Raw genomic sequence first — 27,963 nt, forward strand, 5'->3', positions numbered from 1 at the left:
AAGTCATGAGATTTCCATGAGAAATCTGAGAAATATGAGATCAAGAGTGCTGATAATATATTTCCCCTGTCATCCATTTTACCAAACTTCTATGTAGAATGTAATTACCTTGTCAAAAAGAGGTCATATTCATTAAATATCTATTATCTATACAGCACTATCTCCGGTGGGCATTAATCCCTGTAGCATTCAGGTGAGGTAAGATTCTCTTTACAAATAAGATTGACAAGTTACAGAGAGGTTACATAACAGGCAGGGATTCAAACCTACCTAGGCCTGATGCCCAAGTCCACTTTTTTTCTATCGCACCAAATTTCCTCTTAAAGCCCAGCATGAAAGTAGTCATTTGAATCTGAGAATGTGATTTAACTAAGTTTTTCTGTCTGTTGTGAGTTTCCTTGTTATTCAGTGCTAATTTCTGTATAACATACCTCAGTCCAGCAAGATTACAAACTCACTGGGAGAAACATTGAAAACTTCACCTATCAAATATTTGAGGTTAACACTAGATTCTTTTGATAAGATATAGATGGTTAATATTCTGACTCTAGGTGATGCCATCATCAATGTCCTTCAATGATTTATTTCATATGAACAGTGGGTAAGATATTTTACATTGAGCAGAGTTGTTTCAATATGGAAAGAGGGAAGAAATAGAGATTTATAACTTTAGTAGAAACTGCTGTTTTCTAAACACGTATAAATGGCTAGTGTTATTGTTTTAATGGAAGGAAATGATGGAAAATAGGGTGAAATCCCAATTTGCTCAAATGAGGACTGTATTGTATTAAGTTGGCAAGTACAACTATGTCTCTTTTCCTGTCACTCCCGGGCAATCTCTGTTTGTGAGATGCGTCATATAGACTTCAGGTTAGCAGAGGGTAATTGACCAAGTCTACTTTGCTACAGTCAGTGCTTATCATTACCAGCTATTCCATAGCCTCTGCACGGAATCTGAAGCACAATTCAGTTACTGGAGTCCCTCTTCGAGGGAACAAATGTTTTCTTGCTGGTGAACATTAGCTCATGTTACAGATGTGATTGAAACAACGAAGTAGTCCATCTCAGAGAGTGGGGAGACTGTTCTATTGACGAACTGATTTTAGCATCCTGATGACCGATGCCAGATACATGAGTTCGTGCGTGTTTGACAGCCTCTGGCAATGAAAGGGCTGCATGCAAAAGGAGAATCTATCTTCATATGAACTGTTTCTGCTCAGTTTCTCATGCTGTTTAACAAACAAAGTACAGAAAGGCAAACCACCCCTCAGTAATTCAGAAAGCCTATGTATTCTTGAGTCTTTATAAGTAGAAAGTGGGACGCAACATTCATTGTACTTGGAAGAAAATCTCATCTGGGAGTGTGAAAGAACAATTTGACAATTATCTCCGTAGTTCTAAGGTCTGAGGAAGAGAAATGACAACACTTTATTATAAAGCACCTTTAATTGAAGTAATTAGGAGCAAGAATGCTAGCACAGGCTGGTCGACTGTCAGAAGGGAAATGGATTTCTGGTCAGGTTTGCTGAGCTTGGGGGCTCCTGATGAACTTTTGTGATAATAATTAACATAATACTTCTGAGGCATTTTCAGTCTTATCAGAAATTATTTTTCTCTGCCTCGCTCTTCTTTCAGATGAAATAATAATGTTTAGCACTTAGCTGGCATCTTTCATTCCGATGGGTCCCCTGGTTCTTAAACAATTTTTCTATCTCCACATGTGTGAATATGTGTCTACACGGAGACATTTCAGCAATTGCCAAAAATTTCAGCAATCCCACTGGGTAGCACACTGCAGCTGTTTAGTATTATTCAGCAAAGCTACATGGTGTTTGAGGGGTAAAAGTAACCAAAAAAAAAAAAAAAAAAAAAAAAGAAAGAAAGAAAGAAAGAAAAGAAAAAAAACCCCAAAATGAAAACCCAACGTTAATCCTCTAGGAAGGATCTGGGAGGCAGAAATGTGTATATACACAAAAGGTTTTGCTCAGCATATACCGACTCCTGCTTCTAATATATGAGCCATGGAAATATCTGGGCACCAAGAGGGGGTTGTCAAGTTGGCTTTAAAGTACCTTTGAAATATAGTGTTGTCAGCAGCAGGGTTTCCTGATGCTGTACTGGGGCATCCGTTCAGCACTGATGCAAAGCCATGTATGTATGGCACTTCATTGAATTAGCAATATACTTCCTGTAGCATGCTGTATTTTCCTTGGAGGTCCCACTCAACTGGCCATGCCTGCTATTTAGGTTTTAGGAGCTGATAAGTAACTGTGATTAGCCATTCAGATTTCATCTGAAAAGAAATAAAATCATTTAGTTGTTTTAAAAAGACATGGACATTCATAGAATTGGTGTATTTAGAATTTGAAAAGCGATGACTGATTTTCCCTATCAAATAGAGCAGTGCCTGGCACGTAGTAGGCACCATCTATTAAGTCAATGAATGAAAGCTTTGAATTCCTGATTATAAGAGCCCTCACATTTGTGTGGTGATAGTACTTTTCAAGGTACTTTCACAGATATCAACCTTTTTTATCTCACTAATATTATACTGGACTTAATTTGATATTGTTAATGTCAGAAGAATTTAATGTAAAAAATTAATCATAATTAGATCACTTCATTTTTCTTTGGTGAGCCATTATTCACACTGTTGGATGGATTAAACTTCTGAGGCCTGCCCTGCTCGTATCCCATTCTATGGGAAACTGGCTGGTTCAGAGACCTTATTGGCTGTCAAGCCACGTTTTAAACCATTTGATCCTATTCCATTTTGTTGTCTTTCACATCATCTTCCTGGGTTTACGTGGGCCTCAGGAGCAGGTATATCAGCCAAGAGCAGTCATTCTATAGGCTAGCCAGTGATATTTGACTTGTGTCTCTGTTTCCAAAGAGAAGTTGGATTATCGGTGGATTGTCTCTCAGGAATTCAAAATTAAAAACATGGGGAAAATTTCCACCTACCAGGGAAGCTGAAATGAAGTGAGGCCATGAGTTAAGTGTTGACTATAGCAAGCCAAAGCCATGTGCTGACTTTGACAGAGTCAAGTGAGACATCTGCTTGGTGGGGAAGAGAAGGGAACAAATATACTGAGAATGTGAGACATCATGCATTGCTGATGAGATCATAAGGTCCCTGCGAAAGAGATGGAGAATTGTTGTGACAACCTCTTTTTCTATCTGTGTTCATTTTTATAAGGTGCCTTTTTATTTCATGGTGTGACTTAAAGCAGGTTCTTGTTTCTTATGATCATAAGAGTCAAAAGAGACATTGGCATGATGCATATTTGCTGATGAGAATAGAGGGACACATAGGAAAGGTGATGATGAGTTTGAAGTTCTCTTCCTGAATGGGATCTTATAGAAATTGATGTCATGGCTTTCGGAGGAATAAATAAGCAATTACCTTGAAAGATAGTATCAACTTTCTATATGATGTAGGGCTCTTTTGTTATCCATCATAGCGCTTAGGTGCTGCTCAGCATATGGTTTACAGGAAGTTTCTTGCCCTCTGAGTTGTACAATAAGTCAGATAGTTATTTCTTAAGGCCTTACTGTAGAATTCTTTGACCAGGATCTTCACTGGTTCTTCCCATCTCCGTGTGGTTGATTTACCAGAGCAAGTATGGCTGCAGGTCTTGCATTTGGGGAAATTAAGGGCCAAGAGTGACACCCTTCAACTTCTGAGATGCTTAGTTTTATGCCAATGGCTCCTAGAACTGTCATTTTGGAGGATAAAGAAAAAAAAAAGAAGAGTATGCTGGGTGCTAACTCCTCCAGCTGGTCTCATCTTCCGTCTTCCTATGTGTCCTTTTCTGCGTCTCCATAGCATTATCGTTATAGGGGAAAGAACCAGAGAAAGTTGTCAGGAGCCACAGACTATTTAACTTCACTGAGTCATGTCTGCAAAATGTGAGAAATAGTTTTTGTTCCCTTCACAGAGGTGTTATGAGATTCAAATATTAGAATGCATTCACTAAAACTTACTGAGGTCCCAAATATGGACATATTAGATTATCTTATATAACAGAAACATTTCCCTTTTCCTGTCTCTCTGTGTGCCCTTATACTGGTGTTCTTAAAGACTTCATCATTATTCCCAACTTGGGCACACACTCTTCCTAGATGGGCTCATCATCTATGCCCATGGAAGATGATATCATCTATGCTGATTAATTCCAAAATTTTTACCTCCAATGCATTTTTCTTTAGTTCTAGTCTCCAATATCAAACTCTCTGCCACACATGTCCTCTCTAAACATTTCACGGACACCCCAAGAACATGCCAAAATATGTGCAGTGACTTGGAGATAAGAGGGAAGATGGTTCACAGATTGAATTTGAGGATCCCGAAGTAGTACAGGATGGGGAGAGGAGCAAGGGAGGAAAAACAGGCTAAAGAGTTTTTTTTTTTTTAACGTTTATTTATTTTTGAGAGACAGAGAGATAGAGCATGAGTGGGGGAGGGGCAGAGAGAGAGAGGGAAACAAAGAATCTGAAACAGGCTCCAGGCTCTGAGCTGTCAGCACAGAGCCCAACGAGGGGCTGGAACTCGCGGACTAGACTGCGAGATCATGACCTGAGCTGAAGTCAGATGCTTAACTGACTGAGCCATCCAGGGGCCCCAGGAGTTGTTTCTTTAGTGGCTTGTTCCCTGTCAACCAAAGCTAGAACTATGTTTCCAGTATGGTTTTGGTAGTTAGGGTTAACCACAAGAGAAATCTGACTGAGATTTGGAAAACAGAAGTATAGTCCTGGCCAGATGTCAGCGTAGGGCCCAATGCTGCTCCATAATGTGCTCCTTTACCTGATTGGCGGGGCAGTATGGAGGTCAGCTCTGCGCTTCCTCCCTCCATCCCTTGCCACCACTCTCCTTCAGATTCTCTGAATCCTGGGCTCTGTGGTGAAAGCTACCTATTATCCTGTGTGTCACTCATTCCATCCAAGATGGAAGTGATGAGAAAAATGAGGAGTCCATTTTGTTGTTGTTGGCTTCCATTTTGTCCTCACAGATTCCAGCTTATTTTTATTCTCTCCCCCTCTTCACACTCATATTTTCTCCTGTATTTCTGGCATTACTGACCTCAGACCCCACACTGGAGGCAAAAGCAATAGCTCACACAGCTGCATAAGTTTTGATCTCTACAATCATTCCCTTATTCTGTATCATTTGTCATGGTTCTGTTCCTTTGATTGAACTCTGATGCAGCTTCTTATGAAATCAGCACTCATCTATTGATTTAATGGATTTATTGATTAGTTTTGACGTTCAACTTGGCTCCACACAGGAATTTTAGACAGGGATAAAAAGACTGGCCAGTTTTACCAGATCTGAAGCAGCAACTTCTTTGCTGAAAAAATTTCCATATTTTAAGAAATGTTTTCCTGTAGCAGAACATCATGTCCAAGGCAGCGCCTTTTGTAAAAAAAAAAAAAAAAAAAAGAATTTCTAGGTAGTTTTTTCTGTAGCGATATTTATATTTTAATTGCTTTATTAAGAAGATAATTTTTCACTGTTAGACAAACTCTAAATACTTAGAGCATCATATGCTGACATTTGAAAGGAAGTTATTTCCTTGGTTATTTGAGAGCTCTAATGGGTACATTGCTCTAGAGGTCATGGTATTCACCATCTAATCTAGAAATAGGTCTTTTCTATATAGCTGGGCATTTCCAACCTTAAACATATCTTTTTTCCTTTTGTTCACAAGAAATATCAAATGTAAATATTGTTTAAAAGTATATTTAAACATATGATTTTAAAAAAACCTTTTAAAATATAGCTGCCAGATATTTATCTTAATACTGTGAGGGGGAAAAAGTAAAAACTAGCAAAAATACAACATTGTCCTAAATTATAGATTAAAAAAAAATTCAGTTCTAATGCATGGTTGCAACTATTATGCTTATAGACAACCCATTTATGTACCCGAGGCTTAAATGTTTTTTGAATTAAGTTTCATTTGTAGAATACAAATACCATATGGTCCTTCAAAACCTGAGACTTAGAAAACCTGTTGGAACCAAGTTCTGATAGGTCTGTTATAGCAAAATGAACTGGATATGATATGCTGGCCAATAGAAAGCTACCGTAGGTCATTTCCTCACCACCCTTGGCTCTAATGAGTTGTAACAGACATATAATATTGTGTAAGTTTAAGGTGTACAAAGTGATGATTTGATACACGTACATGTTGCAAACTGATCACCATAATAAGGTTAGAAACACATCCATTACTCCATATAATTACCTTTTTTTCTGGTGGTAAGAACATTTAAAATCTGTACAGTTATCAACACTCGCAGGTTCTTGAGCAGGGAATTGAAAGCAATATTTCAAGGATGATTAATACAGTGGAGACATGTGTCAGAAAGATGGGTCAGAAATGATGCTTAACTACAAGAGTAATTAAAATGATTGTAAAATATGTATTTTTTTCTTTAAAAAATTTTTTTAATGTTTATTTATTTTTGAGACAGAGGGAGACAGAACGCGAGTGGGGGAGGGGCAGAGAGAGAGGGAGACACAGAATCCGAAACAGGCTCCAGGCTCTGAGCTGTCACCACAGAGCCCGATGCAGGGCTCGAACCCACAAACTGTGAGATCATGACCTGAGCTGAAGTCGGACGCTTAACTGACTGAGCCACCCAGGCGCCCCAATATGTATTTTTTTTCTATTGCAAAAGTAATCCATGCTCATTGGGGAAGTTTTAAAAACTCATGTAAGTGAAAAGAAGGAAATAAATCACCGTAAGCCATCATCACTGAGTCCTAAACAATATTAGTATTTTGGCATATTTTCTTCTAATTTTTTTCCTGCTTATGTTACATTGTGTATATGATTTTTATCCTGATGATTTTTTTATTTAGTATTGTTGAATATCCTTGAAGTCGATCAGAGACTCATATTGAAACCTTTGATAATGTTTAAATTCATTAATACCATTCGAGCATATATTTTTACCTTTCTTTTTTTAAAAGTTTATTAAGGTGTAATTTTGTACAACGAATTTCTCACACATAAATAGACAATTTGATAAGCTTTGACAGATATACACACACATGAACGTACCACCACAATCAAGATATTGAACATTTCTATCATCTCCAAAGGTTTTATTGTGTTCTGCTACAATCATCCCTCCCCAGGCAACCACTGAAGTATTTTGTACAATCGTGTGCATTTTCTACAAATGCACTCTTTTTCTGTCTGGCTTCTTTGATTCAGCCTAATGCATTTGAGACTCATCCATGTCATTTACATGTATGTTTGTAACTTTGTAACAAACGTGTCTGTTTGTTACATGTATATTTGTTCCTTTTTATCACTGAGTAGTATGCTGTTGTATGGCATGTATTGTCTCCATAAACTATGCGGAGGACAAAAAACCATGCTGAATTCAGATGACAGGCACTTCCTGTACATTTGTTTCATATGCCTGTGAATTAAATTCATGCCTTGACACAATGATATATTTTCATAATTCATAGAATTTGAGGTCACTACAAATAATCAAAATCCTTAAATTCATTCATTCATTTATTCATCTGAGCTCTGTAAACTCGTTAGGTACTTCTAGGTACCTGAGATGCATCAGCAAACCAAAGTATTTTTCCTTGTTGAGATCATGTTGTAATGGGAGAAGATAGAACATATTTCTAATAAATAGTAAATGTAAACATGTAAATAATCCCATTTGTTGGAAGTTTACACAAAAAATTAAAAAAAATGGAGCTGGTTAAGGACACTGGGAGTGCCAGGAGTGTGTTTGCAGGATAGACGTAAGTTCCAAGATTAAACAGAGTGATCAAAGTAAGCCTCAGTGAGGTCTGAGTTTTTGAAATCTGACGGTGTCAAAGATCTATTTATCATAACATTTCCTAAATAATTCTTTGTAAACATATGGCTATTCATATTCAATTAAGTGGTTGTATCATAATTTGCTTAATCAGAGCTATAGTTGAACATTTAAATTAGTTCTAATTTTCCCTGTGATATATGTCACTATGAACACTGTTGTGAATAAAGCTTCTGAATTGTCTACTGTTTACTTAGGACAGATACTGAAGTAAGTTATTGTAACAAAAGACATAATTTTTTTCCTTTTCCTTTTTAAGATTTTTAATGTTGAATCATTATTATATTTATAACAAATCCTCCTTAGGTGTGATATATTATTATTTCTTAAAAACCTTGTTAGACTCAATTCATTATATATTATATATTATATATATAATATATAACATATATATTATATATAATGTATTATATATATTTATTCATTATATTATAAGATTTTAAAATCTACTTAAAAATAAAATTAACCTGTAGGGTACCTGGGTGACTCAGTCAGTTAAGCATCCAACCCTTAATCTCAGCTCAGGTCTTGATCTCAGGGTCATGAGTTCAAGCCCCATATTGGGTTCCACATTGGGTATGAAGCCTACTAATAGATAGATAGATGATAGATAGGTAGATAGATAGATAAAGTTAACCTAGAGTTTAGTTTCTAGGGCTATATTTTTCAGCATTAATATTAGGGTTACTCTGTCATCATAAAATAAATGGGTAGAGTTTTGTTCCTTTGAAAGTATGATAGAAACCCATGGTAGGAGAGATTCCTTTCAGATTGTTTATATCTATTTTTAATTTTTCATTGACTTATACTTTCTTACAGTTGTTTCTGTTGTTTTCCTAGTTATCTGAGCTAATTACTTAACTCCTTTAAAAAAAAAAAAAACTGGACCTCAGATACCCATCGTAGAGTTGATCATATTCCTGGCAAGGTACCCATCATAGAGCTGATCATATTCCTGGCATTAGGGCAAGTGATCATCACCAGGCAAGAACTTTACTCATTTAATTGACTTGTAGTTCCCTTTGTGTACCAAACCCAATCCTCCTTGTTTCTCCAATATCTACTCTTAAATATTTAATATATGCCCTTCCACCATTGTCTGTACATGTATATATTTTTATCCTTGGAAAGTACATAGTATTTTTTGAGCTTTAAAATTTTACATTAGTAATTTCTGGCCAAGATGGAGTAATAGGAATAATTAAACAAACAACAAACAAACAAACAAACAAACAAACAAAAAACCCAGACAAATATTTCAACCAATGGTTTTCAAGACACTGGACATCAGACAATAAAAAAGAGTAATCTCTGTGAGACAGAAAACAAATGAAGTGATTCCTGTGACTTCCCTTGAGAAGGGAATTAGGTGAATCCTGGAAGACTCCCTGAATTGAACAGATGAGACTGATAATCTGGGGAGACCAGACTGAATTTGCAGGATAGAGTCCTAGAGAGGAGCAAGCTGCACAGAAACAGAACGCTGGAGATCTACAGAGGGTGCCCCTTGAATATTCAGTAGAATCCTGATCTACTGAATGTATGTGTGTGCACGTGTGTGAAGCCAGAGAAAGAACCATCAGAAAGAATTAGAGGGAACTGTGCCGTGTACTCACAGGGGGCCAGGAACAGTGTTTGTTCCCCCCATCCGCTCTGGAAAACATCATAATTCATGGGACATTGGATAGAGTACTCAGAAGAGTCTTGCCTCAGTAGTAGGGAATAATTAGCCCTGGAATAATCACTGCCCTAGCTCTACCCAACAAATTTTATTTTATTTTATTTAAAAAAAATTTTTTTTAACATTTATTTATTTTTGAGACACAGAGCATGAACACGGGAGGGTCAGAGAGAAAGAGACACAGAATCTGAAACAGGCTCCAGGCTCTGAGCTGTCAGCACAGAGCCCGACGCAGGGCTCGAACTCACAGCCCTCACGGACCGCGAGATGATGACCTGAGCTGAAGTCGGCCGCTTAACCGACTGAGCCACCCAGGCGCCCCTACCCAACAAATTTTAAAAGCAAGACCTGCGATAATCAAAGTGTTCATAAATAACTGCAACTGAGAGCAAAGGGCAGCAATTATAGGAATGCAAACATCTCTAGTACACAACAAATAAAATTGGATATCTGGTATCAAATCAAAATTACCAGACATGCGATGAAGCGTGTGATCCATAATCTATCAAATGAAACTGAATAAGGACTGACACAGATGTTGAAATTTCCAGATAAGGACTTCAAAGCAGGAACTAAAACTATATCATATATTCAAAAAATTAAGTAGAAACATAGGTGATATGTATAAGAGTACTAGACCAAAACTTCAGGGGTTAAACTAAAATGTGTGAGATGAAAAATTCGCTTTATGGGATTAACAGCAGATGAGAGATTGCAGAGGAAAAGATTAATAAATTTGAAGGTATTGCTACAGAAACTCTCCAAAAGGAAGCACACTGAGAAAAAAGGATAAAGACGGAAAATAGAGTCCGTTATGTGTGAGACACCTTTAAGAAGCCTAATACATGTAATTGGAGCTTCTAAAGTAGGAGGGGAAAACAGAAGAAATATTTGAAGAAATAAAGGCTGAAAACTTCCAAAGTTGATGCAGCCGATAAACCCACAGATCTCAGAACCTCAAAGAACCCCAACAAAAGGACGAGAAAGCATATCACAATTGAATTGCTCAAAACCAGTGTTAAATAGGAAATATTAAGAGCAGCCAGAGAAAATGTCACATATATACAGAAGAACAAAGATAAAGATGACAGCAGATTTCTCTTTGGAAGCAGTGTGATTAACAACTTTAAAGTACTGAAAGAAAAAAAAAGTCCACTTAGAACTCTATACCCAGCAAAGATGTCTTTTAAAAACAAAGAAAAAGACTATTTCAGACATACAAAAGCTGAAAAAATTTATCATCAGCTGATCTGAACTAAGTGAAACGTTAAGTCAATTTCTTCAGGCAGAAGGAAAATGATTCCAGATAGAAAGATATACACAAAGAAATAAAGAGTACTAAAAATGGTAACAAGGTAAATTTTTCTTTTTCTTTCTTTCTTTCTTTTTTTTTTAAATGCCTTAAACCATATATGCTTATCCATTCCTAGAGTGATGAAAACTTAGGTCGCCTTCAATACTTTCCTAACACTCAGGCAATAGTGATAAATTTCCTCATATTTGCTTGTGTGTCTATGCAGGATTTTCCTAGTGTATATACTTTTTGGAAAACTAAAATTAGAAGAAAACTTCTAGATGATAAAACCTCTTTACCGAGAACTTAGATATTTAACAGAGAGAGTTTGGATACATTCCTTATAATGTTGGGGAAAAGACAAGGATGACCACTTTGACTGCTACTGTTTTTTTGTTTTTTATTAAAAAAAATTTTTTTTAATGTTTTATTTATTTTTGAGACAGAGAGAGACAGAGCATGAACAGGGGAGGGGCAGAGAGAGAGGGAGACACAGAATCGGAAGCAGGCTCCAGGCTCTGAGCCATCAGCCCAGAGCCTGACACAGGGCTTGAACTCACGGACCGTGAGATCATGACCTGAGCTAAAGTTGGATGCTTAACCGACTGAGTCACCCAGGCGCCCCTGACTGCTACTGTTAATATAGCGCTATACAGGTCCTGGATATTGTAATAAGTAAAGAAAAATTAAGGGACACTTTCATTTGAATAGGCAGAAAAAATTATTACTTCATACGTAACCCAACAGAGTTTGGTAAGATTGCTGGATACAAAATTTATTAGTATCTCCCTATACCGGTAAAGACCAATTAAAGATGTAATACCATTTTCAATAGAACAAAAACTACAAAATACTTACTAGGTCACCTAATAATGTGTGCACAAAAACCTAGTAGAGAAACGTAAAAGTATTCCTATTAAAGGACATAAAATCATAATAAATAGAAAGATAAACTCATACTGGAGCAAATCGTTATTTTAAAGATTTAAGTTTTAATTCAGATTACTTTATAAATTCAGTGCTAAGATAATACTGAAAAAGAAAAACAGATATGCAGGATTGCCCTCCTACTTAAAATTTTTGTTTTAAGTTTATTAATTTATTTTGAGAGAGATTGGGAGTACCAGCAGGGGAGGGGCAGATAGAGAAAGAGAGACGGAATTGAAGCAGGCTCTGCACCAACAACACAGAGCCTGATGTGGGGCTTGAACTCATGAACTGTGAGATCATGACCTGAGCTGAGATCAAGAGTCAGATGTTTAAGTGACTGTGCCACCTGCCCTGCTACTTTAAGACATAATACAAAGCCATAATTAAAATAGCAGGACGGTACTGGCATTGAACCCAATAAATAGACCAATAGTAACTTGAAAGGATAGATTCCTTGGAATAAAGTCACCAAATAGTTGCAAAACCAAATGGAAAAAAAAAAAATGTCAGAGAATATCTCTGTGGCCTTGGGATGTGGAAGGATTTGCCATATGAGACCAAAGAAACAAACAAAAACCAGTGGGGGTAATATTATTGGATCTGTCTAAATGAAAATAAAAGATTTCTATCAAAGAACATGGCAAAGTTAACAATCAGGTAACAAAAGAATATTTGTAAAGTAACAAAAGCTCAAGATGTGCAATGGAAAAATGGACAAAGGACACAGCTAATAAATATATGAAAAATTCTTAACCTCGCTATTGATCAGAAAGAAGCAAATGAATATGTGACTACAAGCAACTTAATACTACTGAGCAAAAATGACACTACCAGGTAGTATCCGTTGCTGGTGAAGAAAAGGGGAATTCAGAACCTTAATGTACTCTGGGCAGGCTTATAAACCGAAGATGTCATTTTCAAAAGCAGTGTGGCAGAATAAGAATTTGGGGCTTTTTGTACATGTTGCCAAGTGTTTTCTCCCAAATGCAGTGTTTTATGGTACTTGTTACTCTGTCCCTTATTTATATTTTAAATTTACAAAAGAATCATATTGTTATTTTCATTTAATTTTTATTTTTTCATTATTTTTTATTCTTTATTTTTTAATTTTAGAGAGCAAGTGGGGAGAGCGGCAGAGGTAGAGAGAGAGAGAGAGAGAGAGAGAGAGAGAGAGAGAATCTCAAGCAGGGTCCACACTCAGTGTGGAGCCTGGGGCGGGGCTTGATCCCATGACACTGGGATCATGACCTGAGCTAAAATCAAGTGTTGGACACTCAATGGACTGAGCTCCCCCCAGGTGCCCCACATTTTTAAATTAATAGCAAAGCTGTCTATCTCCTTCACCCATCGATCTTTTGGGAACTTGGTGTTTTTGTTTTTGTTTTTTCTAATTGATTCATGTGAGCTTTTATATAAAAAGTATTTTTCTTTTGCTATATTTGAAAGAACGTGTTTTGATCTGCTGTGTCTATCAACTGTGCTACAGTTATAAATGGCTCCAGGGGCTCCTGGGTGGCTCAGTCGGTTAAGCGGCTCAGGTCATGATCTCAAGGTCCGTGAGTTCGAGCCCCGCGTCGGGCTCTGTGCTGACAGCTCAGAGCCTGGAGCCGGTTTCAGATTCTGTGTCTCCCTCTCTCTCTGCCCCTCCCCTGTTCATGCTCTGTCTCTCTCTGTCTCAAAAATAAATAAACGTTAAAAAAAAAAAATAAATGGCTCCGAAGTATCAGTTATGCATTGGCTGCTGGTTGGTTTGCTAGGGAATCCTACTTCTGGGATTTTCCAAGACTCTATGCCACATGTGCTCATCATTCAGGATCCCAGCTCAGGGAACAGCCTCATGATTTTTTGTTTATTTTTTATTTTTATTTTTTTTTGTGGTAAAGGGTAAAAGTCAAGAGAACTGATGGAATATACACTTCTGTTCTGAATTGTCATCAGGCATGTGCACTCATGTATCATTAGCCAAAGTGAGGCGGAGAAATATACTTCACCTACAGGGATGCATAGGAAGTCATGTAGCAGTGGGCGGGAATGGATGAGTACGGGAATGGAGTAATGAATGATAGGGAACAGGAGTATAAGTTACTATAGAGCTTATTTGCAGGTGATAACTTTTTTTAATTCAAATCTTTTTATTCCTACCTCGCGTTGATGTCACAATGGACTAGGAGCGTCCCAGGGAAGGGTATTTTAAAAAGATGAATTCTCTCTGGGAAAGTATCCTGTTGTAGCTTTCGGAGGTGGCGGCCTACAGCTAACTTGGGTTGTTTAACTGAAGCAGGAAATGCGGTAAGCCTGCTGGTTTGCCTGCTGGAGACTGGGGAGGCAGGCTGGCTGGCTGTGGTAGTGCTGGTGATTCACTTGAAGAAAAGAGCTGGGGTTTCATAGCCAAGAAAGGCTTTGAGAGCATGAAGGCATATGGATTTTAAGAGACTGGTATTCTCCGTCTTTTAGGGGGGGACATTGCTTTGGGAGAACTTTGGTGTCCAACAGTAAGCAGACCAGAAAAACAAGTCAGACTCATTTGGGTCCAGGATTTCAAGGGGAAGGGGAAGGAGAGGGGGAAGGATCACAGCATCAAGGTACAAGCAGTTCCTGTTTCTAGTACCCAAACCTTTCCTGATTAGTAAAGTTCTTTTGATGTGAACGACTCTGACCTCCTCCCAGTACTCTTGTACTGACACTGTAACACTCCAAGAGCAGTGTCAAAGAATTAGCACAGTCCTCAGCTCTAAATCTGCTCTACATACCCATCCTTGGCGTTTGGGGAGATCATTTATTTCAATAAGTATTTATGGAGTGCTTTCACATGCCAGCTCTGTGCTGATCTCTTATTTTCTCTCCTCTGGATTTGGAGCATAAAAAGCTCCATAAATACTTATTGACACAGAGACGATTAGAACCTTTCCTCCACGGACATGAACACAAATAATTATCTTTTAAGGTAGGCTGATAGATACCATAAGAGCAGCTAGAGAGAGGACATATTAACTTGGGTAGGAGGAGGATGGGTCCCATGGAGTCTCAGAAGAAGCGGCATTGAAGTTGGGTCTTGATGCAGAGGAGAGGTTTGCCAAGCAGAGAGACAGCAAAGGCATGGAGATGGAAAGAGAAGAGAAAACAGAGAGAACTTCATGTGGCCTAAGCAGAGAGGGCATGGGAGACAGTGGTATAAGGCTGAGTCCACAGAGGTAGATCACAGACATGACAAAGAGTGGATTTTTATTTTTAGGTGGTGAGAAGCCACTGAAAGTTTTTATAAACACACACATCGAGTAAAGCACACAGATCTGTGTTTCGGAAAATAGCTATTGACAATTTGAAGACAAATTAGAGAAATAAGAGTTTGAAAATTGGTAAACCAGTAGGAGGCTGATGCTACAATCCAAGAAAAATTAATGTGTGTTCTAATGAAAGCAGAAGCGGTGAAAATGGCAAGAGACAGATTCAAGGGATCTCCCAGAGAGGGAAGTGACAGGCTTTGACAACAGTTTGGACGTGGGGAGTAAGAGAGGGAGGAGCTGATGGTGGTGGGGCTTTGCTGTTGTGGGTAGACATCACAAGAAGAGCAGGCTTGGAAGGGGGGGGGTGCTGGGGAGATGATCTCATCATCCCAGAAGAAGTCCTGTTATAGGATGCTTGGGCTAGAACATTAAGCACTCCAACAAGTTTTCCAGTCTGATTTTTCCAACTGTGACTTGAATGTCAAGGTGGACTGAAACTATATGGACATCACAATGTTGATGCTGAGCTTGCGGTGTGGATGCTGATTCAAAGGGGCCGGAGCCGGGCCATTCCGTGTCTCTGGTTGCCTCCCAAAGGCTGCCCATCTCCTGACCAGTGCTATGATGAGTGTGCTGGGTTCTCTGTGGAGCATTTAAGTGAGTTACTGTCCTTCTTGGCCCTGGGCTAGGTACGCTGCTGGGACTGCAAAGCTGCACATCCCTCTTTAGACAACAGCTGCACCTGCTTTCCCTTCTCGCTCAGCTTTTCCCTGGGTGGCTGTTCTATATGCAGAGAGATAGCAAGCACTGGAGACAGGTGATGTTGCTGACTGCAAGGGGAGCAAACCGGCTTCTCGAGGCTGTATGTGCTGGCAGCTCAAGTTGTTAATTCACTCCTCACTGTAATTAAAATTAGAATTTGCCAGGTCCTTGGTCAAATTTTTCTTAGGAATACACATGAATAGCTTGTGATGGAACTGACAGGTTTCTTTAATTGTCACCGGCACAGGCTGATCTCTGATTTTCTCTCCTTTGGATTTGGAGCATAAAAGTAAGCATAGTTTGAAAAATTCAAATCAAGGAAGTAATTGCATAGTCCTTGGTCTTTTTCTTTCCCCCTTAAGGTCATTTATGGGAAGTTTCTGGAAAGAGGGCTGGTCCCTGTTGGGCTTCATCTAACAGATAGGTTGTGTTTGGACATAGCTACAGAATCCATCCATGGCCCAGGCTCCAGAAAAACACGTGGTAGAAGGGAAAGGATCTTGGGAAAACAGTGAAGGAGCATCACAGTAAGTAGGCTCATGGGCTGTGTGAGGGAGAGGGAGATGTGGACAATCCACACCAACCCTGTTACCTAGGGCTGGAGGCAGATTCATTTTAAGTGTCAGGACTCTTCCCTCATCTGGGCACCTTCCAAATTTCTGGGAGGAATATGTTGACATGGGTGTGTGTGTGTGTGTGTGTGTGTGTGTGTGTGTGTATGTATGCATGTAGTTTTAAGAGTGAGAGAGAGAGAGAGAAAGAGAGAGAGGCAGGCAGAGAGAGAATCCTAAGCAGGCTCCACACTACCAGTGTGGAGCCTGATGCAGGGCTTGAATTCATGAACTGTGAGGACACAAATATATATATTTGAAACACTTTATATGTTCTCATTCTCAAAGAGAGCTCCCAAACTGTGTAAACTATAGATTCTATGGAACCTGGATCTACTCTCAATTTATGATCCTAGAAAAAGAAGAGGAAGAAAAAAATCCTCACATGTAGGGGTTCTTTGTGCTCCTTCTATGCTACATGTTAGCTTTGTCTGGCTCACTATCACCCTATAATCCTAAATGCAGCTATTTTCGAAGCAGGAAAGTTTGGGGGTTGGGTATAGGGGAGGGAGTGGGAGATAGGATTTCAGCTGGCCGCTTTGCTTCTATCATTTGCATAATTCCAGATAAACAAATGATGAAAGCAATGACTATTAGTCATTGTGATACTGCTTTAATTAGTTCAAGCTGACAAAATGGTAAAATGTCATTTGATGCTAGACTCTTTCTTTATGCTTGTTCTGTTTTGGATACATGTGTGAGCTTTACAATTAGTCACCACAACATGGAAAGCACTGTAAAGGAAAAAAAAAAAAAAGAAAAGGAAAAAGGAAAAAAAGACAAGGCTGTTGAGTGTGATTGTAAAAATGCATTAAGCTCCAACACAAAAGCAGATGAAAACTGGCAATAAGCCTAATGCTTGTGGGGTTTTGGACTCTAGCTCAGTCACTCAAAATTGGCACCAAAGTGTCATTTTCGGGAGGCATAATCAGAATGACCATGTCTCCACAGCCTCTTCAGTGCTGTTGATTCTCTTCTGTTTATTATTAATTTGTCATGTTGTTTCCAAGCATTTCAGCACAATCTTCACATTTGAAGCCCATTTCTGTTCATTACAAGCTCTGTAGAATCCCCATGGGGTATTGTTGGCAGCTTTACCACACTGGTCTTTCCACTGGTGACAAGGAGAGATGAAGAAGCTCACCCTAGGTCCCGCATTTAATCAATACCTGGGACAAAGTTCAGCAGCGGTAGCTAGACTTGCTAGTCCTAAACCTGGCTGCTGCGACGTCCTGCTTCCATGGCTTTTCTTGTGCGTGTGTGTGTGTGTGTGTGTGTGTGTGTGTGTGTTTGGGTTTAACCTACAAGTTATTTTTAAAGAAAAGGACCAGTGAAAAAAATGTGTTCTTATCTTAGCTGCCTTGAGTCCCTGAAAAGACTCACAAGGGCTATTTACTGGTGATAAAATACAAGTGCCTTGTTGTGGGATGAGATCAATAAGTAGTGTTCTCTAGCCTTCCTGCTGAACTCTGGGGAGATTAAGTTTGTTCTGCCTTTACTGAGGATTCTTCTCCCTTTAGAAGTGAGCTGTCATGTTCCCATCTAGGTCTTGAGCTGAGTTATGCTGCTGGGACAGATGTGCAGCCCCCCGTGGCTTGGACTCTTTACAACTCCTTTTTTGGGATCAGTCCTGACATCACGGCACTGGACAGTTCAGTAATGGTAATCTTGGGGGTCGTTCTTTCTGGAGACATCTGCTCTTCTGCTTTTGCTGCTTGGTTTGATGTCGTTATAAGCACGCTGTTCATTTGCATCGACAGGGCTACTGATGCTTGTCCTTCATTTGGACCATGAATGTGTAGCGAAAGACTCAGGACTCAATTAATTTAGATATTTCTGAAATTTCTGAATTGCAGCTAGTTGGGGGAGGTAGTACGTCTAGGCTTATTTTCAGTGCAGAATATGGGCAAGTCTGTGCTGTGAGGCTATATGAACATCTGCAAAATGGGCTCTTTATGTTTTTTAAAAAACGTGCACTGTAGTGGAACAGAAGCATAATATAACCCATTAGCATTAGTGTCAGCGTAACAGTCTCTGAATTGCATATTGGTGGGAAAATATTGATAGCAAAGTGTAAACAACTGCAAATGGGAAATGCAATAAAGCTCTCTTCATAGGACTCGTAATTTACAATTAAACAGGCTACATTGAGATGATATGAAGTAGAGGCATGTATGTCCAAAGTAACGGGGAATTTAAATTAAGACTTGCAGTTTCCCATTGACCTATATGAGGGTAAAAAGAAAAACTAAAGAAAGAAAATAAACTCAGTGTATTATCTGGCCAGTGTGTGGTTGACAATGGTACAAATAATATTTGTTAATCATATTTGGGTTTGTGTAAAATGTTCAGTGGTGAATATTCTACCAGTGTATTATTACCCCAGTGTAATTCGCTTATAGCAATAAGGTATTTCGTAGGTGTGAATATATTCCACAACGAGGGAATATGCAGTTAAAGAGGAGTTTCCTCATAGACAGACAGCTTTATTTTTGGATGAGAAATGACAGGCTTAGTCTAGTGAGTTTGCATTCACTCTCCCAAAATCCCTAGGGCTTCAGTTTCCTCATCTATAACTTAATGGGTTGACCTAAATCATTATTTTCATTTGCTTTCTATTCTGTCACTCCTGTGCCATGTAATAAGGTGATAATGGGTAAGATTTACTAATCTGGGTCTTGGGAAAATAGTCAACTTCAGGCTATCATGTGATTATCTGTTGGGTGCTTGGAAACAAAGCAGAAAAATTACAAATTTTTGTCATTCTGAGTTGAGGCTGATACTGGATGGAGGGAAGGGGGAGGCTCCTAGTAGGTATAGTGGCTACGGTTGGAGACATTGATCAGGTACAGATTTGGGGTGGGGACTTGGGGAGGCGGGATCGCTGAAGGCAGATTTGAAGTGAATGCTATCGCTGACTCTCCAGAGTCCTTATTCTTTTCTTCCTTGTCTGCCAACTGTGGAAGAAGAGACTTCTGTGTTTGAGCCTCAATATCAAAGGAAGATGTCATGGATCCAGCCCTACAGGATGGTTCAGAGAGAATCCATGTCTGCCCTTTAGCCCCAAGAATAACAATGTTCCCTCTCTGAGGTTTTAGAGAGGCTGGTCTGGACATGGATGTGACTGAAGCTCAAAACACCTTTTGACTGGGTATCTTGGTCTGTGGGTATATTCTGAGGAAAATGGCTTCCTGTGTGTCTCAGTTGAGAGGACAATGTCATTACCAGTTTGTAACACTGTTATATGTTAAGCCCCTCATGTTTCGTTGGTAGCTGGTGGAGGGTGGGCAGAAGTTTCATGGGTAGAGGGCAGCTTCCAGCATTTGCTTTTATGGCATGGTGGTTGTCAAATACATTGTTTTCCTCTTCCTACAGCCTGAGCAAACACTTTCATGCCTGTGACAGCAGTGTGTGCCTTGGTCCCTGCAACAGGTTTATGGACCACCTGTTCTACACTGTGATGTCATAGGGCAACAGCAAGAGCAGCAGTGAGTGAAATAGAAAACAGATTTTTCAATTCTTCTCTGGAGCCATGTCTCTTAGAAAGAGTGAGTTTCAAAGGTTTCTGGGCTTATGATGGGAAGACATTCTTCAGGTAACAAGGTGAGGACACAGAGTCATTCAAGTTGCATATACTAGAAGTGGCCTGATTATGAACCCTAAGCTTGTGAGGCAGGACATTTTAGATAGATCCATATGTGAGACAGACTCCCATTTATGACTGTGCTTGCCACGGGCCACTGCATAGGTAAGATCACTTACATGTTAGGCTCACTTATATGCTAGTAAAACTGTCTCTATTTTCTTTCTCAGGGATCCTTGTAGTTCCAGGCTGGGACTGCGAACCTCAAAGTTTCTATGTAATCATTTCACTTGTCCTTTGGAAAGAGCCACCAGCACCATCCCAGCGTTTTAATGATTATTGGGGGCAATATCAAAAAGGGAATCTTCTCTCAACAGAAGGGTGCTTAAAGAAAAGGAAAGTTTAGGGAGTGAACATGGTGTGATCATATCTGTTCATGTGCATTTTGGTGTTCTTTTTTTTTTTTTTTCTCTTCATAGTATTATATGCCCATTTCCTGATCAGTCAGAGCTGTCCTCCTTCGGGAGAATTGGGATTGTGGTAGTGGGAACACAGAGAGAGAACAACAGTCACTGTTTTGTTTGTGACTTCTAAGATAGGCCCTTGAAGTCCATATGAGAAACAGTAGTCTTAAAAGTCAAAGCTTTCTGTTTTCAAGAGCCAAGTTCTACATAAGCTAAGAAAACCATCTTGAGATTCCAAAGGGAAGACCCTGAAGGAAGCTTGGCATATAGTTTATGCAAGAACAATAAATGAAAAAGCAAGAAAGGCAGTGTTCGGAACCCTGGCTGAACATTAGAATTATCCAGGGGAGCTATTAAAATGCCTATTCCGAGGCCTTGCCCTAGGCTGGTTGAGTCAGAATCTCTCAGAGCGCACAGTAGGCATCAGTACCTAAACAAAACAAACAAAACTGTGGATTTTTCTAATGTGCAAGCCACAGCTGAGAATAAGTAAAAGTGGGAAGACCATTCTGGTCTAGAATGGGATAACATATTCACTTGGAGGAGGTGTCTGGGGACTGAGATCAGGAGACAAGATCTGGGCAGATCCCATGGAAAGGATCAGTTTCACTGTGAAGAATTGTTCAATCCCACCTACTGTTAACATCAGGTAGTTGTGTGGGATTTGAGGCAATGATATTGCTATCTGACTATGTGACACTCTAGGGAGTCCTATTACCCATATTCCTCACTCTCTGGGAAGGACATTCCAGTCTAGTGTGTGTCACTCATCCTGAGTTGAATGGCAGAAGTGGCACTCACCTGTGTCTGGGCATAGCTGAGTTCTATCCGAACTTCCCCTGGTGGACATACTCATTTTCAGTGGCCCTGAAAGAAGGTAAACGTGGGAGTATGTTGAGGTTATGCAAAGGGCAGTGCTTGAATTTGGAGGAAAAAGGGCTAGACAACATTGAAACTCACTGTTGTTACATGAAGAAAGGGTATCTCAACAAAATCAAATGATGAACACTAGGTGTACTTTAGAAAGAAAATGAAATGTGTGAGCTCAGACTGTGACTTGCAGTTCTTTCCCCTAATTAGGGGTTACCATGGTGATTTTGAAACAATGCTTGATACACCTGGACATATATTAGGACTTTGTCCTCCAGTAGGGTGCAGTTGAGGTGTTCTTTTTTGAAAATAGATTTAAAATTATAATTAGCAGAACTGAGAGTGAAAGGAGGAAATACGAATGAAGACACTTGCAATGTTTCCACTTCCACCATCAAATTTTAAATGGTAGAATTGATTTTTTATTTTTAACGTGGTAAAATGGCTTTGAAGGGTAAATTCAAGACAGTCTTTTTTGCACACAGCATTTAGGGTTTTGAAAAATTTATAGTGATAAAAAGTTCATAAAGATGATAATAGTCATACTGATATGACTTTAATTGTAATAGGGTGATAAAATAGGAAGATGTGTGTTTTATACAAAATATATGGAAAGAAAGACATAGAAAGCCTCACTAGGGGAAGCTGGGGATTATTGAATCCTCCTCAGTGTCCATGTGTAACCTTTATGAATGGAAATAGTTTCAGCCAGAACAGGATATTTAATTTTTATGAAGAAGGAGCCTCAGGAATGTCACAGGTGGTGGTGATGCTGAACAGGAAAACATAATTCCCTGTGCCTTGTGCCAAGTAGACTGCCATTGAGATCAACGGCACTGTGCTTTCCAAAGCACTGCTGGATCAGGTCCTTATTGGAGATCAAATTAGACTATTATGAGAAATAGTCTTACTTAATGAGAATATAATTATTTTTATTGTGACTAGTAACAACCATAATGCGAGTGACAGAGTGTGTTAAGGAGCTGGCTGGCTTGGTAATCAGGCTGGGAGTTCTCTGCTGCCCACTCTCCACGGACCTTAGTTTTTTCAGCTATACACTAAGATAGTCATTTCAATGGCTATCACGGTGTTTTGGCAGAAATGGTGAATGAACATGGTGCAGAATTTAAATGTTCTTTAACTTTTAATTAAACTAAGAAGAAGATAAAGAAGGAGCAGTAATTCTTGATGTAAGGGGCGAAGCTTAAATTAATCAGAAAATTTCTATAGCAGTGTGTTCTTTCCAAAGTTTTTTTTTGTCTGCCATGTGAAATTACAGGATGCCCACTGGAGTTTGAATTTCAGATAAACAACAAGTTTTTAAAGTGTATGCATATCCCATGCAATATTTGGGGTGTACTTATATATTTATATATGTGGGGCCCACTTCTACTAAAACATAGAATACCATATGTTTTATCTGGTGACTCTAAATAGGGCATGAGCAGGGCCTCAAGGAAAGTTTTTATGTATAAAATATCTTCTCCCACTGGCTGCTTTTGTGCTTGAAATTCTACTGTTAAACCATTTCCATGAGTTAATAGGCATAATATCCAAGATGTCTTTGTTTAAATGCAAATGATCACATATTATCACATTATTTTATCTTAGTTTATTCTATAGCCTCTGCAAGAGGCTGCAAGAGAGTCTCCTGTGACCTGTAGGCTTAGCTCTGTCACTTATTCTTGATGAAGGCAGACAATATGTTTGAAGGTTTAGAATGACCAGCAGTGGGTTCTGGAATTGTATTTGTGGTCATGGTCTCAACTTTTGGGGTGCCTTGGCTTCTTTTTAGCAATTTTGTGCCCCTGAAGCTGTACTTGCTCACCACACATTTGCTGAGCCCATCTTTGCCTGGCACTGTGCCAAAGAGGTACTAATGGAGTACTAGGTAAGAGGACTAGTGAATAAGGATTCTAGCCTTTAATGAGTTTATAGTCAAAACCATCAGTAGCTGACTTCTGCTATAATACAAGGGCTGCACTAGAAGTAGGCTCTGGATGCCATGGTGTAAGTGAGATGAACCCTCAAACCAGATTGGGGACATTAGGGAAAACTTCTAGAGAAGGTGATGTTTTAATAGAGTTCAAATGATAATCAGGAATTGGCCAGCTGGGGGAGTGGCAAAAAAGGAGGGAAGGGCCTTCTAAGCAGGGATTAGCACCTGCAGTCAAAAGAGAGAATACCATGTGTCCAGAGAATTACAAGTAGTGGGTTAAGCTGACATCTACAGTTTCTATTAGGTTGGGGTATAGGGTGTTGACAGGTAACTCTGCTCTAGCAGGAGATAGTCATAAGGATGTCTTTGTCATGCTGAATTCCTCACCCACCATTTTCACGTTGATTGACCCGGCCTCTGTCAGTTTTCTCTTTAGTGTTCTTGGCAGTTCTGTGGGGGCTAGAGTGTTGTTTTAACCCCCTTTCGCAGGACTTGTATCATTCTGCTTGGCTCTTTCTCATCCCTCCTTGGTCGTGATGGTAGTAGTGGGTTGTGTGTGTGCTTGGGGAGAAGGGAGGATCAGGAGTGAACTAGGATCCTATCTTGAATTAGTCAATACATAGTGTTGAGAAATCCAATAGTGCATCCGAAGTACTTTCAAGTGTTTTCACTGGTTAATTGTTGTCATCATGTTCAATTATCAGATCAAAATGTCTTTGCTGTTTTTGATGAACTTACTGATACTTAAATTGACCACTGACTTTTGGAACTAAAGATTGGGCAGATTAACACTGTCTTTAAAGGAAACAGCAGCCTCTAGCCAGGTTCCTAGACCCTGTTCTGTGCAGTTTAAGTTGCCTATAAAGTCCTGACCTGTGTTATCTTGCCATACCTCAAAGCTGAGTTTCTGGATCAGCCAGGTGAGAAATGGTGGGGGAGAAGAGGCACTCATTGCTTCCAGGGATAACATATAAAGTGGGGGGAGGCTGAATTTCTAGAGGGCCATAGCAAGACTCAGTAGGATGCCGGTGGTTTTTGCCAGGCTCTCTTTGAGACTGACTGTTTTTTTGTTTTTTTTTTAATGTTTATTTTTGAGACAGAGAGAGACAGAGCATGAATGGGGGAGGGTCAGAGAGAGGGAGACAGAGTCTGAAGCAGGCTCCAGGCTCTGAGCTGTTGGCACAGAGCCTGACGCAGGGCTTGAACTCACAGACCGTGAGATCATGACCTGAGCCGAAGTGGGCGGCTCAACTGACTGAACCACTCAGGCGTCCCTGACACTGACTTTTTTATCTCTGATCTTCCTCTTAAGATTTTGGCTGGTCTGTCTCTATTGGTATCACATCCAGCTATTAGCTTCTCTTAATTGTGAGCTGATTGCACTATTGTTTTTGACAATGCCCTGGGGCACAACTTGTTTGTAGTCTGATCCAATTAAAGTTAGGCCTTTTTGCCCAGGTAGTCCTTCAAGGCCTTTCCTGACCCCAGGAGAGCTCTACTTAGCTTTCTCTTTCCCTGGCTCTCCATTAAACTCTTAGTCAGTCTAGTGTTTTACCTGTGGCTGTCAAGGATCTATCAGCCTCCTCTTAATTGCACACCACAGAGATTTCCATTGTTTTCAATAATGCCCTCTCACTGTTGCAAATAAAGTCAGTCCTCTTAGAGAGAGCTACAGGGCTCTCCATCCTAAAGGTCTGCTTCTCTCACTGAGAAGAACGTCGATGTTGCTGTTCTGGAGCTGGGGTCACAACAGTGGCCCACTTCTCTCAGAGAGACAGGCATGTTCTATGAGTGGGGGTTGGGGATGTGTGGTAGTGCCTGGTGTCCTCATCTTGTCCCTCCTGGTGTGGAATGTCCCCCATGATAGAGCTGAGGTGATGGTGAGGAGGGGCCCAGTATTCTCTGTCTGCCATGCCTGTGATACAGCTCCTACTCTTCTAGTGGGTGCTGGTGGAGAATGGGAACTCCAGACCTCTTTTCTACTCTTGCTTGGAATAGTTTCTGCAAATATAGATCAGGAAATGGGGAATGGGTGTGATAAATGCTGCCAGACTCTCCCTTCCAGGAAGAAACCAGCACCATAGCCTGGGAGCTGGGGAAATACGGGATTCTCTCTTCTTGGCTGCACCTGCCTGGAGAAGATCTTCCATCAGACTGAGCTGTTCCTACTAAGATTTATTAGGTTTTCTTGGATAAATGTTTCTCCATTTGCTATTTGCCTTTAGGACAATTTCCACAGACTTTCAATTGTTGTTTTTAAATATAATTTTCTACAGTTACGCTACTTTCGCATGGGAGAAGGTCCACAGAGATCCTCCTAGCACCATTCAGAAGTGTTTCTTTTTTTACATCATTTTAAAAAATGTTATGAATTCCATCTTGAGAAAACTATACTTTATTCCACTTCTCTTTTTGTTTTGGGCATTTTAATTATAACACAATAAGAAAACTGTTGTGGTCATCAGGGTAGCCTGATCTTCACATAAATCTGGAATTGTCTTTTAGGTCTCTTGAAGTTCTATAGATGGTTCTATGCTAGCTTCTAGCTGGAGTCTCGCTAATGGTCCACAAGGGCTTCCTAGTAAGTATCATTTTTTTCTTTAAATCTGCTTTCACAACATCAATTTTATGTAATAGCCCAAAGAAGATTCCTTAGCTTCCACTGTTTCAAAGACTTCAGTCCCTTCAGTATGATCCATTTCATCCTGTTTGCTTTATGAAAACCTCTTTCAGTCCTCAGCTCATTTGCGTAGCAAAGGTGATTTTGAAGTGAGTTAGTGATTAGGCTTTTCCAATTTCTCCCAGTTCTAGAATTTCTCCATGCTGTTTTCTCAGCTTTTGCCCCAGTCAAGTAGTACCCAAATATTTTAAACAAGAAACTTAATAACACGTGATTTCCATAAAAAGTAAGAATTGTTTCTTCATGTGTTTTGGGAGTTGAGTGGGAATTCCTAAAAGTCATTTTTTCCTACTTTAAAATTTCCTCTAAGGAAATTCCTGATGCTGATCATATTTAAAAATTTTTCTGTTATATTAGGCATTCCTCATTTCTGGAGGTATACCACAATTATAAGGTCACAATTTACAATAAGGACTGTGTATTAATAAAGATATTTAGGAATTAGGTGTGTTTATGCCTTAGTTATATAACTGGCTAGACTAAATTGAGAAACCAAATTCCCTGTCTTGTTTAAACATCCAAGGAAACACATGTGTTCAGCTGTCATCCTTGTCCTTATTTCCTTACTGTTAGACTATTTTAATCAGCGGAGTTCTCTCTTTTTCATTTCTCAACTATTGAGGAAACAATAATATAGTAACAATCATCACAAAGACCTGTTTGGTCATTCAAACCCTTCTGTGTTTATAGGGAAATGTTACTTATTCTGTCATGTTACACTTCAAATACTGCTTTAAGTTTATGGTTTCCAACTCCTTTGCAGAAAGTCTCTTCTCCAACTGCTGTGGTCTATTCATTTTCCCCTGAGTATGTAATGTCCATTCTCACCTCTTGTTCCTGCTTTGCTACCTCCCCATCTGGATTGCTTCCCTAATCAGTTTCCATCTGTTACTCCTAATTATTTTTCAAAGCATGACATAATAACATGGGGAAGCTAATCTTTCCAGATATAAGTCTATTTTAAATGAAGTAAAATTAAATCAATGGTGCAGAAAACAGAGTTGTGCGATAGATCTGAACACATAGAAAATTTGGGGGTGCCTGGGTGGCTCAGTTGGTTAAACGTCCGACTTTGGCTCAGGTCATGGTCTTGCTGTTTGTGAGTTCAAATCGCATGTCTGGCTTTGTGCTGACAGCTCTGTGTCTCCTTCTTCTCTGCCCTTCCCCTGCTGCAACTGTCTCTCTCTTTCCAAAAGAAATAAACATTAAAAAAATTTAAGCACATAAAAAATTTTGTATATGAAAAAGTAGCTTTCAAATTAAATGGAAAGTTTGGTTATATACATGGCTGCTCATTTGAAAACAATGAAGCCATAGTTATACCTCACTCTTTTGCTAGCAAGGAAGCCCTACTTGTCTGGACTTCTGTTTCCATGAGAGGATTTATTTGTATAGGATAATCCTCATGACCTCTTTTGGTCTGCCTCACTCCTTCCTCCTCAGGGAAGAAGGTATGACTTGCCTGATGGAGGGATTTTGGAAAAGGGTCTAAGCAGGCTCAGTTCTGCTCCTTTAGGGCTCCTCTCTTTTGTGGAGTGGTCTGTTTTCAGGATGTGTTCTTGTCTGCTTTGCTACTACTAGAGAGGCCTGCAGTTTTCCAAATCTGCCTGAGCTGAGTGCTGTTTACTTAAGGGACTGTATAGTGGCAATAGGCTGAACTGCATTTTACAATTTAATCTTATCTGCAATAAAGCTGATTTAAAAAATATGCATCTCTCTGATAACAGCATCTACTTATCAACTGGCTTTGAACTTGGAGTAAGAAAGGAATATGATTACTTATCAGTCTAAAATCTCCATATCCAAACCTAAAAAGCCATTAAAAAAAAAAAGAAGGAGAAAATAAAGCTTCTGTCCATCAATGCTCAGCACTTCTCTCATCATGGAAGGTCATGGCGAAATCTTTTACTTTCTATCAACCATCCGTTGATTTCCATCACTCAGCACTTATGTCTTGCTATGTGTTTTTATAGTTTTAGTTGTGCTGTGTAGTCTTTGCTAGAGTGTTAACTTGAAGGAAGACAGTGTTTTAGTCATCTTTGAACACCTGAAGTGCTTGCCAAAG

This window comes from Panthera uncia, chromosome B4 (assembly GCF_023721935.1).
Source record: "Panthera uncia isolate 11264 chromosome B4, Puncia_PCG_1.0, whole genome shotgun sequence".
Taxonomy (NCBI): Eukaryota; Metazoa; Chordata; class Mammalia; order Carnivora; family Felidae; genus Panthera; species Panthera uncia.